This window comes from Cyprinus carpio, chromosome B1 (assembly GCF_018340385.1).
Source record: "Cyprinus carpio isolate SPL01 chromosome B1, ASM1834038v1, whole genome shotgun sequence".
Lineage (NCBI taxonomy): Eukaryota > Metazoa > Chordata > Actinopteri > Cypriniformes > Cyprinidae > Cyprinus > Cyprinus carpio.
Genome location: NC_056597.1, coordinates 7603998 through 7619814, shown reverse-complemented (window position 1 = coordinate 7619814; position 15817 = coordinate 7603998).

Below are 15817 nucleotides of genomic sequence, written 5' to 3'. Positions count from 1 at the left end.
ATTCGTTTAAAATATTTGTTCAGGAATGAAGGAACGAAGCAAGTGAATGAGTCATTGAGTAATTCACTCAATCAAGTTGTTCAGAAAACGTAATCATTTGGGAACAAAACACCACTACTGTCTGTTGCTCTGTATTACAATGGTTCAGATTTAGGGTGTATTCACACCAGGAGAGTCTGCTAGTGAACTTTTTTTGGTCCAGACCCTTTTTTACAAGTGAACCAGAAATTGCAAACAAAATCACACGTGTGCTAAGGTCGTCCATTCATTGGTTCATCCATTCAACCGTACCTGAGTTTGTTTGGAACCGGACCGAGACCTCTTCAGCTGGGTCTCGGTGCAGTTGTTTGATCCACACCTGAGTGCGATTGCTGTATTCACACCTGCCCAAAAGATCCATACCAAGGGGGGAAACAAACCTAAGTTCGATTCTATTGAACCAAACAAGACAGGTGTAAATACACCCTTAGATTTGTTTGGAACAGAGCAAAAACAGTCAAAGCAATTGGAACTATTTCTTGTTCACTCTCTCAGCCATCACTGTCTCTTAGTTTGGTTTTACAGTCTTGTGGCTATGCACCCATATAAAACATGAAAGGGCTGCCAGGTCATTGCAACAATTAGTCATTTCAATTAGCCCAAAGCCATCTAAAGCTCTCTCACAGCGCTCTATCAAAGCAACATAATTTCAAGATTTTGACAGGATTTCAGTGCCACAAGCAATTACACTAAAATTTCTCACCAAAAAAAAAAAAAAAAAAAAAAAAAAAAGAAAAGATGTGGTACTGAATAGTTCAGGCACTGACTAAGTGTCATTACAGCATTTTTTCTACTAAAAGCAATAAAAAAGTATTTCACCAAAAGGACTAATTCACAAAATCCATTATGAACAAACAACTTTAAAAAAGGCACTTTATGTCCCTGTGATTTGCAGACTGAAATTAATCAGTGGGCTCTTCACACTAAAAAGATTCACAACCATAACCACGTCCCTTGTTCTGTTTTAATAGCTGTATGCTTTGATTACTGAATTTTCTTACTGGATTTTTATACACTATATTCAGCTACAATATTTCCATAGAAGTGTAGCTTTTCCAGTAACAAAACATTATATATATATATATATATATATATATATATATATTTTTTTTTTTTTTTTTTTTTTTTTTTTAGTTAATAAATAAATTGTGCTGTTTATGTTTTTAGTAAAAATGTACAATTGATATTGATATTGTCACCCTGACTCAGCTGTACAAATTATGTAAATTATTATACTATTTTATGTCACTAAATGTATATAGTGTAAGATGCTATTTTAGTGACAGATACTATTTGAATCAGTGTATTGTAGTACATTATAAAACAGTATGCAATACTAACAGCTTTTCAGTGTATACATTTATAATGTAATGTACGACTGCATGTCAGGATTCAGAAACACATATTTGATTACACATATTTTATTATGTCTCAAACTCAATTAAAGGGGTCATGGCTTGGATGTATTATTGTAATATGTTCTTTGAGGTTCATTTGTAATATTAATAAAACTTTTACACTCACATACACACATTTCTGTGTTGTATGGGATATTCCATAGACATAATGATTTTTATACTATATAAATTGTATTTTCTATCCCCTTACCCTAAACCCACCCCTGGCACAAAACTTTCTGCATTTTTAGATTTTCAAAAAAGATAATTCTGTATGATGTACAAGCTGTTTTCTTCATGAGAACCAAAAATATCCCCACAAGGACAAGGATTTTGGACATTGCCATCTCTGTGGGGACAAATTGTCCCCATAACCACACATACACAATCCTCAATCATTTACATATAAAGCATTATTGAACTAGTTTACTAGTGAAAAAAAATAGTGCACTAGTTTGCGATGCAGCTGTTATCAGATCCTAGCCTACACTTAGCAGCTTTAAATTTCAACTTATTACACCATGATTCATTTGCAAAACGATCTGGAGTCAAATGCTCCAAACAAACATCTAATCCTTCGTCGCAATCTAGGACACCATTAAAAATAAACCATCCATTTGTTCCTGACACTGAGATCCTTCTGAAGTCTGTACAGAGATGCAGACAACCTGTTTAAACTGGACTCTTCAAAGCAAATGTTCTTACTCTTCCATTTTTCCTGTTGTCAGTAGACTCAAGCACGTGAAGTATGTGTAAACTATAGACATCACCAAGTCAGTGGTTATAATATTTGCTATATTTTCTTTTGATGCAATGCTTTGCCATGAAATCACTGAACGTCAGTGGTATATATACTTTATTTTAAAGACCAATTCTTGCTATTAACAAACAATTAACTATGACTTTTGCCTCATTAAACTCCTAATTTGCTGCGGTTATAAAGATAGTTTTAAAGTTTAGGTGTTAGGAATTAGGGGCGTAGAATATGGTCATGCAGTATATGTGCTTTATAAGTACTAAAAAACAGCCGATATGGTAATAATAGGCATCCTAATAAGAAACTAGTTAATAGTGAGAATTGTTCCCTATACTGAAGTCTTACCAAATATAAATATGTATAAATACATTTATTATTTTGCATTAATACAATATATATATATGTGTTTTTTTTTTTTTTTGTTTTTTGGCTCAATTAAACAGTTGGCAGAGGTGGTACAAATAGGCTTAACAAGACTGACAGTTATAAAAATCATTACAAACGATCATTACAAAGACAGTTGCTTGGCTGATATTTAACTAGTCTACTTGACTACTACTAAATTATAATTAGCTTATACATTTTCGAAGTAGCTTCTCCAACGCTGTCTTTTTCTTATTCTCTTTTTGCCACAGCTTGTACCAGTGTTTCTTTTGGTCTTTCTGCAGATCTCTTTGAATTTTAATTGCTTAATGTTGTTTGTCACTTCCTCCATGATTATTATGCCCAAATAGACCAAAGCATCACATCAAAACAATATCTAAAACTTTAATGGGAATAAAAACAGTACCCATTTGCATATAAGTCAGTGCTGTGAAGGGTTTCTGTAATAGGTGGGACTAATGCAGAAAATGTTAGACTTAATAATACCTGGAGGAGCACACATAAGAGCATAATTATATGTGATAGCTTTATTATGCAGTATCACTTAATGTGATGTAATAAATATCAGGGAAACGGGGTGACAAATTTTACCACTGAACTTTAGAATATTTCAGAGAATATTTCACAAATTGTGCTTAAAAGAAAAAGCAGATACTTGAGGGTGAATAGGACAGTCATCGATTAATTTTCTATCAGAATATAGAGGTCTGAATCATTGTCACTATGTCTCACGGAATCCTTCTAATGGAATAGGGAGTGTTTATAAGTACAGTACATTCTGTCCACATTCATTCCTCTGTTTTGATATAATAATAATAATAATAATAATAATAATAAATAAATAAATAAATAAATAAATAAAAATAAAAAGTTACCCATCAGAATGAGAGTCCAAAAAGCTTAAAAAAAAAAAAAACATTGACAATAATCCACAAGTAATCCACATGACAGTCAATCACCTAACATGTTGTAAAGTGATTTTTTTTCTTCTTCTTCTTCTTTTTTTTTTTTCATTTCATTACCAGTTGAAGTATTCCTTTTAGATTAATAAATGTTTTTTTTTTTTTTTTATTTCATCTTTAGTCTATAAGTGCTCTTTGTCCCAGAATTGTTCAGGTAACCTTATGTGTACCTAAAGGCCAGCTATAGCATATGTTACGATTAAGACCCCAGATGGTTTGTAATATATTTTAATATATGCCATTTACATCCAACTGATTGTGATCAAAATAGACAGAGGAAAGCTGAACCTGGATTAGACCCCTGATGCTACAGCAAATATGTACATTCCCAGCCATACTCTTTCCACTGGCCTAAATATAGCAGTACAACAATATTTACTTCATAATGTGAAAGCCGTGCTACAACATGGCCTGCAGAGGTGAATCGACATTGAAAAATACCTCCTGTACAGGGGCTGAGAGAGCTCTTACTCCTGCTGAGGAATTTCTATTTGTAGTTTGCTTTGGACATGAATTAATTCATGCTGATTTAGAATTCATGAGGAAAGGTTGGCAACATATTTCAGCAAGTCAACAAGGCCTGTCTCTTGCACGTCTCCAAACTCTCTTCTGCTTGTGTTTTACCTGCTTGACAAATGAAAGCTCTAATTCATGCAGATGCAATAGAAGCCTGCTGGTATGTGTCAGTTCGGTTCCATTTCCACAAAAGTTCAGGAGAACAGATATATTCACACTGTTGGAGTGGGGTTTGAAGGGAAAATGGTTCTGTACTGAGCAAGAAATTACTTTTTTTTTTTTTTTTTTTTTGAAAGAGGAAGATATTGAGGAGGACGGATTCTATTGTTACTCAGTCTCCTAACAGTAAAGACATCTGACCTGAGGCAGAGTTGCACTATAGCAGATTTTTCTTTTGCCTCATTCTAAGTAAATGTTGTCTTGTCAAATCTTCGATCGCCTTGAGTCATAGCCTTAACTGACTACTTGTGGTCTTTTCAGTTTTAGCCAACTTTCATATCCACAGTTGTGTCAGAAATGTGTCAAAAACATTTCTTCCGGAGTCGTAAGTGTCAAGTGCATCATCATCTACATCCCAACATCCCTCCTCCAGTAAAGAACTGCATTAGCTGTAACTTAGGGGTTAGTCTGCCATTTGCTATTCCTCTATCCCAGCCATAATGTTTTTATTTATTGATTGATTATGTGCTTGGTGATGCTACATGGTTTATTTATGAAATTATTATTATTTTTAAATAAGTAATAAAAGATTATGCCTACTATTACGATTTTATTTTCAAGAATTTTACTATTTTAATGAGTCTTTTTTTTTTTCATTATAAGGACAGTTGTGGTTGGTTGGTTGGTTGGTTGGTTATTACTAATAAATAAAAAAAACATATTCACAACTGTCCTTGTAATGAAAAAAAGGCTCATTAAAATAACATTTGTGAAAAGAAAATAGAAATAGAAGGCATTCTATTTTATTAATTATTTAATGATTAAAAAAACATAAACAAAAAAAAAAAACTTTCAAAAATAAACCATGTGGCATCATCAAGCACATATTCATCATCAAAATGTATTTTGGTCTAAATACACAATATATATATAAATTATTCATAATAATTTGAAAAAGGTGTAGGTTGAAGCCTTAGCTGATTTTACCTACCTTAGCCAATCAATCAATCAATCAAAACATATATACTGTTACAGTCACTGCCGGAAGGAACATGGAGCCGTGGAATACATGAAACACTCCTTAATACAATCCTAACACAGGGTACATCCACATAGGAAACAGCAGGAAAAACACACGAATATAACGAGTAGACTCAAAATTCAACTAATAATCAAACTAAATGAGGACAGGAACATGACCAAATAAGGACAAATAGGAACAGAAACAGGGGCAAAACACGACACAGACAGTCCAGAATCCTGACATATACATACATACCATGTGTCAAGGTCAATAAATCTCTTACAATATCACATCATTTGAACTTTTAATGACAAGCTAAAATTAGTTCAGGTTGCAAAATGTCATGTGGTGTGACTCCTTAAAAAAACATTTATGAATGAATTCATGATATATACTTTTTAGCTAAAATTTTATTTTTTTGTTTTTTTTTATTTATTAAATACCATTAACTGTGATTTTTGCCTCAATAAACTCCAAAATGAGCTGCTTATTAATAGTAAGGTGATTATTAAGTTTAGGAATTGGATAGGACTAGGGATGTAGAATATGGTTATGCAGAATATGTGCTTTAAAACTACTAATAAACAGTCAATATGTTAATAATTGGCTTGCTAATAACAAGTTAATAGTAAGAATTGGTCCCTATACTAAAGTGTTACCACTTTTTATCTAGAAAAACATTAAAAACATTTTAAAATAGTGATTTAAATAAACAGTAAGATGCATACACTCATGCTTATTCAAACTGTTCACACTCAAAGAAGGGCCTCAGTTTCCTGATGTCCTGCTTCTACATCAAGAAACACTCGCACTTAGTACACACTTGCCACAGTAGATAACACAAAACAACAATGTCCTATTTCTTCAGTCTTGTGAGAGCATGAAAACCTGGCATGGCTGTTAGAAAGTGTGTCACCTGCTTCAAAACTTACAAAAAATAAAGAAGAAGAAAAAGTTAATCTGCTACTATTCTATATTCTAACATACAGCAACGTCAAAAAGAATTTGTACACAGAATTCTGTCTTTTTTTCTTATATATATATGCTGAAAAATCTTGGCCTCTTTGGTGCATCACATAACATCAGAGGAAATACTATTTTTAAGAATAATTCCTGGAACTATAACTGAATTCTATAACATCCAGCCCAAAGCATTCTGGCCTTCTTTCACAAGCAAAGTGTCTGTCCGTCCACAGCTTTGTCCCATTTCTCTCTTTCCCTTCCCATCTCTCCCTCTTTCTCCTCATGCGGGGGGAACAGAAGATGTCCCGGGGGAATTTTAAAGCGCCCTGGAACCATTTCTCCTCTCTTCCCCCATTTCACCATTCCCACCATGAGGAGGCTACCCGACTGCCTTTGATGAGTCTGGCTTCCATCTAATTAATGAAGGGAAATTAAAGGATATGGCTCTTTTTTTATCAGTCCTAATATGTCTGATGGCTCATTAAAAACCATTCTGTCCGTGGCCTGTGATTCGATAGCTGCTCCTGCTGGGAAAAGAGAGAATCAGCGTGGAGAGTCTCTAATCCCCCTCCCCTCCTCCGCATCTCTTGTTCGCAGCATGCACTTGTATTCTGATGGGGGAAATGAAGGAGAGTGGATCCACATGGCTTCTCTTGACTTTTTGCAGAACAAAGGGTCTCTGTAAAAATGCCACTCTTTTTGTCCCGCGCCACATGGGACATTGCTAATTTATCCCTGTGATAGTTCCGTTTTGTCTGGGTCCCTGTGAGTGCTCCTGTGCCGGATCTGGAAGCTGTGAGGTCAAGAATGGAACAACATCAATGGTGCTCAGCTTCCTAAGAGACAGTGGAAGAACTTTCTATGTGTTTTTGTTCCTTCAAATCGCTATACGACTAACAACTCGAGGGACGGTCTTTGAAGACTGTCACAGCAGCACAACATGCATTTATTTACCAAAGCCTTCCTGTTACCTGTTTAAAATTTTCAAGTTTTAGCACAAGCGATGAGTCTTTGACCCAGTTTTTAATTCAAACCAATTTATTCAAAGGTGCTAGACAAATTGTTTTCCTGCTTTACAAAATGTTCTGTGATAGAAAAGAAAGTAAATTTGTACCTTCACTAAACCCAAGTTGTTGCTGTTTTATTTTATTGTATTTTTTTTGTTGTTGTTTTTTGGTGTGTGTGTCTGTTTGTCTGCCTATTTTTAAAAGGCAAGCTAGAGCTTTGCAGACATATCAATTTTTTTCTCCATTGCTCCAAGTTTTTATGCATATGCACCCAGGGGTGTAAATTTCGTCTAGCAGTGGGGGGGGACAATAAACATAAAATTTCTCGAGAGTAATTTTTGAAGGGGACACAAATAATACAGCTAAAATTGTACTTGTAAGGATTTGTATACACAGATGAATGGCTTACTACTATTAGTGCAGCAGGGAGACATATTAGACAACTTCAAGCTGTGGTCGCGCCGTAACAGCGCTCGTGTCCATTGCAGACATTACTATTCGTCACAGTGTTGCCAGGTTCATGGTTTTCCAGTGGAATTGGACTACTTTATCACTGTTGCAGCAGGTTGATGCAACCCCAATAAGGTGTATTTTAGTCCCCGGAACGCAGATAGTTTGGGATAGTTCTGAGTAGCAATTGGACGGGTTTTGTTATGAAAACCTGGCAACCCTTTCCCTCAAGCAGGTAACGTTATTATTGCTAACATTGCGGACTCATCGAAAAACCATTGCCATTATCTCTATTAAAGAGAAAATAATCACTTCATCTGATGTTTAAGTGAATACAATAGCCCTGACAGCCTTACTTACTGGAGTTCCACAACTATTGGCTTTGTTCTCTCTGACTCGTGTGTGTGTGTGTGTGTGTGTGTGTGTGTGTGTGTGTGTGTGTGTGTGTGTGTGTGTGTGTGTGTGTGTGTGTGTGTGTGTGTGTGTGTGTGTGTGTGTGTTTGTGTGTGTGTGTGTGTGTGTGTGTGTGTGTGTGTGTTTGTGTGTGTGTGTGTGTGTGTGTGTGTGTGTGTGTGTGTGTAAGTGATGTAAAAGAGGAAATCTAAATGTATTTATATTCAGAAATCAAAACATGTTTATTATAACAAAAGTTTGGGAAGGGAAGTTCAGGAAGGAGGCGGGAACCGGCGAACATTTAAACAAAACTTTAATAAAAAAATAAACACAAAATAGCACGACAGCCATCACAAACAGAACCAAATCACAAAATAAAATCCAGGCCTGGTCCTCTCTTGTCCAACACTGTCATCACTCCTCCTTTTATCCTTCCGGAGCTCCTCCGTGGAACTCGAGACCGGTCAGTGGCGCAGGTGTCGCGCATTAGCATTTACTCCACATATATATAATGAATTGATCCAAACATGCCATTGACCCATGTACATTTTCAAACAAATCACAGTATTCCTTTCATATTCATCTTTTATTAATCTGAAACAGACTTAAATGTATCTGAAAGGACACAATACACGAACATGGCACTTGCATTAAAAGTGTGTGTTTACTCTGATAAAACTGTGAGCTAATATACAAAGGGGAATGAAAGGATATGCGGCTTTGTTTAGATTACTGTTGAAATACCTTCCTCAGCAGAAGCTCAGGTTGACCATGACATGGAAGAGCTTAATTGAGAGTCACACATGTAACAGCTAATCATGGCGGAGCTGCTTTTTCTGTCTGTGCCCCTCACATTTTCCACTTCTTGCCTGCATTCACCCCAGAAGAGGCACTTCATATTTCCACCTTCCCGTATTCTCAATACTGTGTTTATCAATAGCTCATAGATGGATTCATTTGCCTCTGTGCTCCTAATGTAATTGATTCTTTTATCGTGCAAATGTGTAAGGCCGCTTGCTGAAATGCTTTCACAAGAGGACGATGTGTTCACGAATGCAAAGCAATAACAAAAACAACAAAATAGAGGTGGTCTCTGTCTTTGTCTTTCAATCTTGTTAAAGATTTCACAGTTTTTTTCTACTCTATTTCTGCTTCTTTGTTATTCAGTTCATTTGGGCTGGCTGATAAATAACAGGTATTATATGGGTTTTGCAGGTGTAACTGGAGAACGAATAGGACAGAAATAGCCAAAGTGAGAGAGATACATTCCCACTTTCACTAATGTAAATTTCACCTCACTCTTGACAACAAAACTGAATAATACACAACATTATGGCAGACTGGGAGTATTTTTTTTTTTTTTTTTTGCACATTCAGCAACCGCTGAAAAAGCAATTTTGTAGAACAGTTCAGTGGATTTCTAAAAAGGTCCTCCAATGCACTGAAAACACAACTAACATCTAAGGATTTCAAAAGGGTGTGTCTATAATGAGCGATAAAACATGGTTGTAGGGCATTCTTTAATAAAACATTTGCTTTGATCTGTTATCTACTTTTTATCTGCTTGATCCTGAAAATAAAAAAAGCAGACTTCACGCAGTCTGTAGTTTTACTTTATATCTTGGAATTGTGACTTTATATTTCTAATGTGACTTTACATTACCAAATCTGGCAATGTCTCTTTATATCTCAGGAAGTGTATTACTCATAAAGTGACTAAGTATCTCATTTATGTGACATTATATCTGCAACTTTTCATATCATGCTTGTGACTTTATATTATGTGATTTCAGATCTTATTCTAAACTTTATCATGCAATACAGAAACCGAAAAAAAAAAAAAAAAAAAACGTGCGATATCATTTTATATCTCTCAGTTTTGACTTTATATAGCAATGTGTCTTTAGATCTAGCAAATGTGACTTTATTACTCACAGTGACTAAGTATCTTATTAATGTGAAAATATAGCACACATTATATATTTCACTGTACTTATTTTAAACTGTATCAGGCACTGTCACGACGCTGTGGCAATAAAGGTGAGAAAACGATATAATAACAGCAATAGTGATGATTATTAACAAGCAACTAAAAACAAATTGTTCAGAAGACTCTAGATCACCACATGAACAGAACAACTGTGTAAAATGTAGCTACAACAGACAATAAACAGAAAGAAACACAAAGCGTAAATATACAGAACAAACCACATCAACAAATAAAACAACTAATTATAACAATAATAATACATTTATTTTTACATAGCGACTTTAAAAGTTAATTTTCAAAGCTCTTTACACTTAAGAGGATACAAAGTTTAAAAGAAAAAAAAGAAAGCAGAGAGGTAACAATAAAAACACATAAAAAACAATACCCCTCTCCCACACATCCTTACAAATCACAGATAACCAAGTCTAAAAAAGTAAGTTTTCAGAGAGGATTTAAACACGTTAAAGGTTTCTACATGTCTAATATTATAGGGGAGAGAATTCTAGAGTTTTGGAGCAAGGGAGGAAAAAGCCTGGTCACCCATAGGGCGTAGACGAGTTGAGGGAACAGTCAAAAGTCCAGAAACCGAGGAACAGAGATCACGCCTAGGAGAGTTAACAGTTAGAAGTTCCAGTAGATAATAAGGTGCCAAACCACGCAAGGCCTTATACATAAGCATGAGAATTTTGAAGTCAATACGAAACCTAACAGGTAGCCAGTGTAAGGATTCCAAAATTGGAGTGATGCGCTCCCTAGTTCTGATCGCTGTCAGGATTCTAGCAGCTGAGTTTTGGACATAGTGCAGTTTATTTAGGGCAGTTTTTGAAACACCTGCAAGCAAAGCATTGCAGTAATTGATGCGGGAGAAAACAAATTAATTGATCTGTTTTTTGGCCGCAGTTAAAGACAGCAAGGGGCGTATTCGTGCAATATTTCTGAGATAAAAAAAAAAAAAAAACATATTTTAACAGTGTTCTGAACATGGGGATCAATGTTAAATAAGCATCAAATATCACACCCAAGTTTTTTAATTTTGTTTGAAATTCCAAGATGGAACAATCTACAGTAAGTGTTAAAGGTCCAGCTTTACATACAGGTAGTTGGTGGGTTAAGCCATTAAGCATAATCTCCGTTTTATCACTGCTAAGGCAAATCAGTATTTTTATCTCAGAGATGCAAAAAAGAGAGGGTGCTGGAAAACCCTAATATATAGACAAAATAAGCAAAGTTAAAGATAAATTTGGCGACAATATGTGACATTTTGGCCACAGTAGTCATGCAGTGAATATCTGATATTGTGACAGCCCTAGATACAACTATTGAAACTTTTAAAGTACACAGACCAAAGCTCCAATAGCCATTTGCTGGAGTGTAATGTTAGTTTGATCAGCATTTGGACAGAGCCAGAAGACCATCATTCACAAAGCGCTGTTTCAGCACCTCGGACAGCGACTCGGCTCAGCACAATTCCTTTACACTGGCCTGTAGGTTTCTCTCTGTAACTCTATTTCTGCAGTAATATTTTTTGTAAGGAATTTAAAATAATACATTGGTTACATCCTCCCTTAGTGAGAGGAAATAGTCCATTTTAACCTTTAACTCATTTATTCCAGGAGATTCCAAGCATTTACACAGCCAACACCACATCTAAATGGGGTGTAATTGTAGCCTTGGGCTTGCTTGGTCACGTGTGATATATTTGCAAACAGAGATGCGAATGTTTCCAGAAATTCTGAATAATTCTTTGTTGAAGACTGTGTGCATATTTGTGATTGACAGAAAAAAAGAAAAAAAGGAAAAGATCTAAAAATGCTGTGTCTGCCATAAACTTGTATCAACGGTCTTTTGTATCCGACTGGTATCAATTATTAATTTAACTGTGTGCAGGTGTGCGTATCTGTGTGTTCGTCCATCATCGGTTCCACCACATCCGTTTCCTGTTCTCTTCTTCATGACATTGATTAACAGGATAGTTTAAATTCATTTCCCAAGCATGAGTGCTGATATATATTCCTAACACACACCCACTCATTAGCCTTGACATCACTCTTGCTCACATACACACAATCATGGGAAAAACCAAACACACTATGTATATTTGCTCATGAAGCCTGCCATTTTTAAGTCAAGGATTTTCAAGAAACATTCTGCTTGGATAACAAATCCCCTACATCAAGATATTCCCTTTGTAAAACACAGTGTGTACTGTGGCTTTGATGACGGTAAAAAATAAATAAATAAATAAATAAATTGATTTCGGTCCAAGATACTAATGTGCTTTATCAGTACTATTAACTGAAAACTATAAATAAGAGTATCGCACGAATATGCTCAGTTCAATATCCGTTAGATATCAGCAGGTAGTGTGCAAAAACGCACTTGTAAAGTGGCTGTCAGCAAGAAGGACTTTTGTTTTAAAAGCCGAGACAGTTTGCCAGCGCTGTTCAACAACACTCTCCCATAGTGGAAAATCTATTGATATCTCAACAGGCAACAAGACCCAACAGTAACAGAGCCATCGACCCACCCCAACCCCCTCCTGAGCCAGGCAGTGGGACGAGGAGAACAAATGCGGATGACAGAGAGGAACAAATAGTTTTTAAATAGTCGCATGGGAAAATACTGAACCAACTGGGAAGATTCACAAATCTGCATAATTCTATGGGAGGATGAACTATGCTGGGGAAAAAGTAAAGAAGAAGACAGGATAAAAAGCATGGTTAGAGAATTAACACGAGCACACTCAAATGCATTTATAAACATATAATGTTTGAAACAGAAATAGTAATTAGAAGACAGCATGCAAATACATAACATCACTTAAAACTTTGAAAAGTGTTGTCATTTTTTTATGCATGTTACAAAACTTAGCAAACCACACCGAAAGCTCCTTCCTTTTATAGAAAAGTATGCTTGAGAATTTTCACAGTTAATGGATGGATTGGACATGGAGGAATGGGCAAGATTTCTCATACTGAGACTCTGATGCCAAATGGGGAAAATTCCAGCTGAGTGCACTTTTCTTTATTTTATTTTATTATTATTATTTTTTTTTACTTTTAATTATTTCAGAAGATGATTCAATTTCTGGAGACATTTTTGTTGAATAAAATATGTTTAAAGTCAAAAAATTCATATATATTTTAAAGTCAAATTTCACCCATAAATACTTTCCAAATAAACTTCCAGACTGATATGCAAAGGTATGCTGAAAAAGGACAAACTGTTCATGGCATAATATATTTATAAACGTACACTACCATTCAAAAGTTTTAGGTCAGCAAGTTTTTGAAAGAAATTAATATTTTTATTCACACATTACATAGATAAAGTGACAGTAAAGACTTTCATAACATTATAACATTGCTGCTGAAAATTCAGACTTGTATCACAAGAACAAACATACAACATAATATATATGTATGTATGTATGTATGAATGACTCTTCTGCAGGTACTGTAGAGGTTGGTTGGCCTTCGCCTGCCAGTTTTTCTTACAAGACAGCTGGGTGTAATAAGTAAAAACTATGAAGCACAAACCAGTGGAGCAGTTCATGCAGGGTTCTGACCTGTATGGGAAGGAAGGAAGGCTTGGAGACCCAAATGTACAGTAGAAAGAATAATCTGAACTTTTAAGAGCACCACCAGCTCTTGCTGGCTGAGCGTTTTTCTCATTGGACTTCATTCCTGCTAAAGTGTCATCTCCTAGACAGGCTCTCCGGTGATAGAAACAGAGTTATTTGGCTTTTATGTCATGGAGTGAAAGAGGAAAAACTGTGTGAAAGGGAGAGATGGAGAGAGAATATGTATGCTAATACCAACCAAATGCAATGATTTCTCATTCATATCTGTCAAATTCCAGCCCTATACTTTTTAAAGCACAAAGAAATCAAATGGCAGTGTGTGTGTGTGTGTGTGTGTGTGTGTGTGTGTGTGTGTGTGTGTGTGCGTATATATAATATAATAACTAATTTGCTAGTATCAATATAGTACAATCTTAGGCAGCTAGATTGTTGCCATAATCTTCCTGCATGTCTAAATGCATCTTGTTGTTTTTTCTTTCTTTCTTTTGTCTCTTCCCCATCATTTCTGCTCCACCACCTGCTGTCATAATATAATTTATAATATAATTCATTCTCTCATCAAGCCCGCATGAATAACGGATGCTGCAACCACATGTCTGATTTCTCTGGGTGCGTTTCACTCAAACTAAAATTGCAGAGCAATATTTTTACTTTTTCTTCATAAATAAAGGCAGATCATTCAAAAGCTTGTGTGCATTTATTTTCCTTTAATTTTGCGGGGTGCTTTGCTTTCCACTTAAGACACAATGTTGAGGGAGAAAATATCTGATCAGTTAAGAGTTGTTGCAGTCTGATCTTGGTGATGTCTAGTTTTTGCTTGCAATCTTTTATATCCGAGTCTGGTGGGAGGCTTGTGTCTTTGTTCCTTATTCCAAGTGGAGTCTAAAATTCAGTGACCGCATTGAAAAATGAAACGGAGCAAAAAAAGAAAATGAAATGAAATTAACAAAAGAACAAAAAAAAACAACAACAACGAAAAACAATCATCATTTAAAATCTTGATCTAAAAAAATATTCATATTGATGTAACATTTTGTATTATATTAATCCTTTATTTTTGGATGTTCCACAACTATGACATTTGTTCAACTGACTACTTCTCTCTGAAACTTTACTTATAATTAAATTATTTTCAATATATGCAATACACAAGACACTTTTTATATGCTTTTTTATAGCTTTTATTCTACAGTAGAACCTAGCAATGACAAGTCTGAATGGCGGTTTTAAAATATGAAGGACTGCCAGTCTTATCAGATTAGTTCTTTTTTTTATTATTAAACAGTAGAATCACTTGTCCAATAGGGGTTGACAGTCTCTAAGAGGATAAAAAAGGCTTTTATGTTGGAAATGAGGTCATCTATACCAAGAGTCTCTTGGAAGAGCGTGTTCTACTGGTCCACGTAAGGGCCGGATCCCTGAGTGTTGATAACATCCTGACAAAGACTGACATTGTGGATGAATGTAGTCCACACACTCTGCCCCTCCCGCATTGCAGTGAATAGAGGAAGAGAACATCTGAAAAGAGCCATCTCTCCTAGTTTCTGCTCCCTGCTCTGTTTCCTATATATCACTGTCACCCTCATGCATTCTCTCCTAAAGCTCCATTCCCTCTCTCCTTATCACCCTGTTTCTCCTTAAGAGTTCCTTATCCATATCTTTAATAACCATTTATTTGCAGTCTCTCTCTAACTCTATCTATCATTTCGCTTTTACCCTGGCTATTTAAACCAGCCTCAAATAATGCAGGCTGACCTCCCTACAGACCTGCTTATTATACTCTGCCTCCTGGCGGTCAGGTGACAGTCACATTCCTGACCAATCAAAGTGTTCCCAGGATGGATTTTCAGTGCTCCGGTCAGGCAGAGGTGGCTCATTTTTACATAAACTGTGGACATGGCTGGTGGCCAGCCTAAGGCATCTCCCCCTCTCTGTCTGTCTCGCTGAGCATGGACAAATGCAACAGCTTCTACACCAGTGCACAGTGACACTATGGATTTATGTTATTACATAATGTATTTTATGGTTTCCTTTTAAGGCAAACAAATTCCAAACATAAATGAACTCCTCAAAGTACTGTGTAGGTCAAATTGAAGAGTAGTTCACCCAGAAATGAAAATGTACTCATGCTTAGACCATCCAAGATGTAGATGAGTTTGCAGATTTGGAGAAATTTAGCATTAAGCCCCTTTC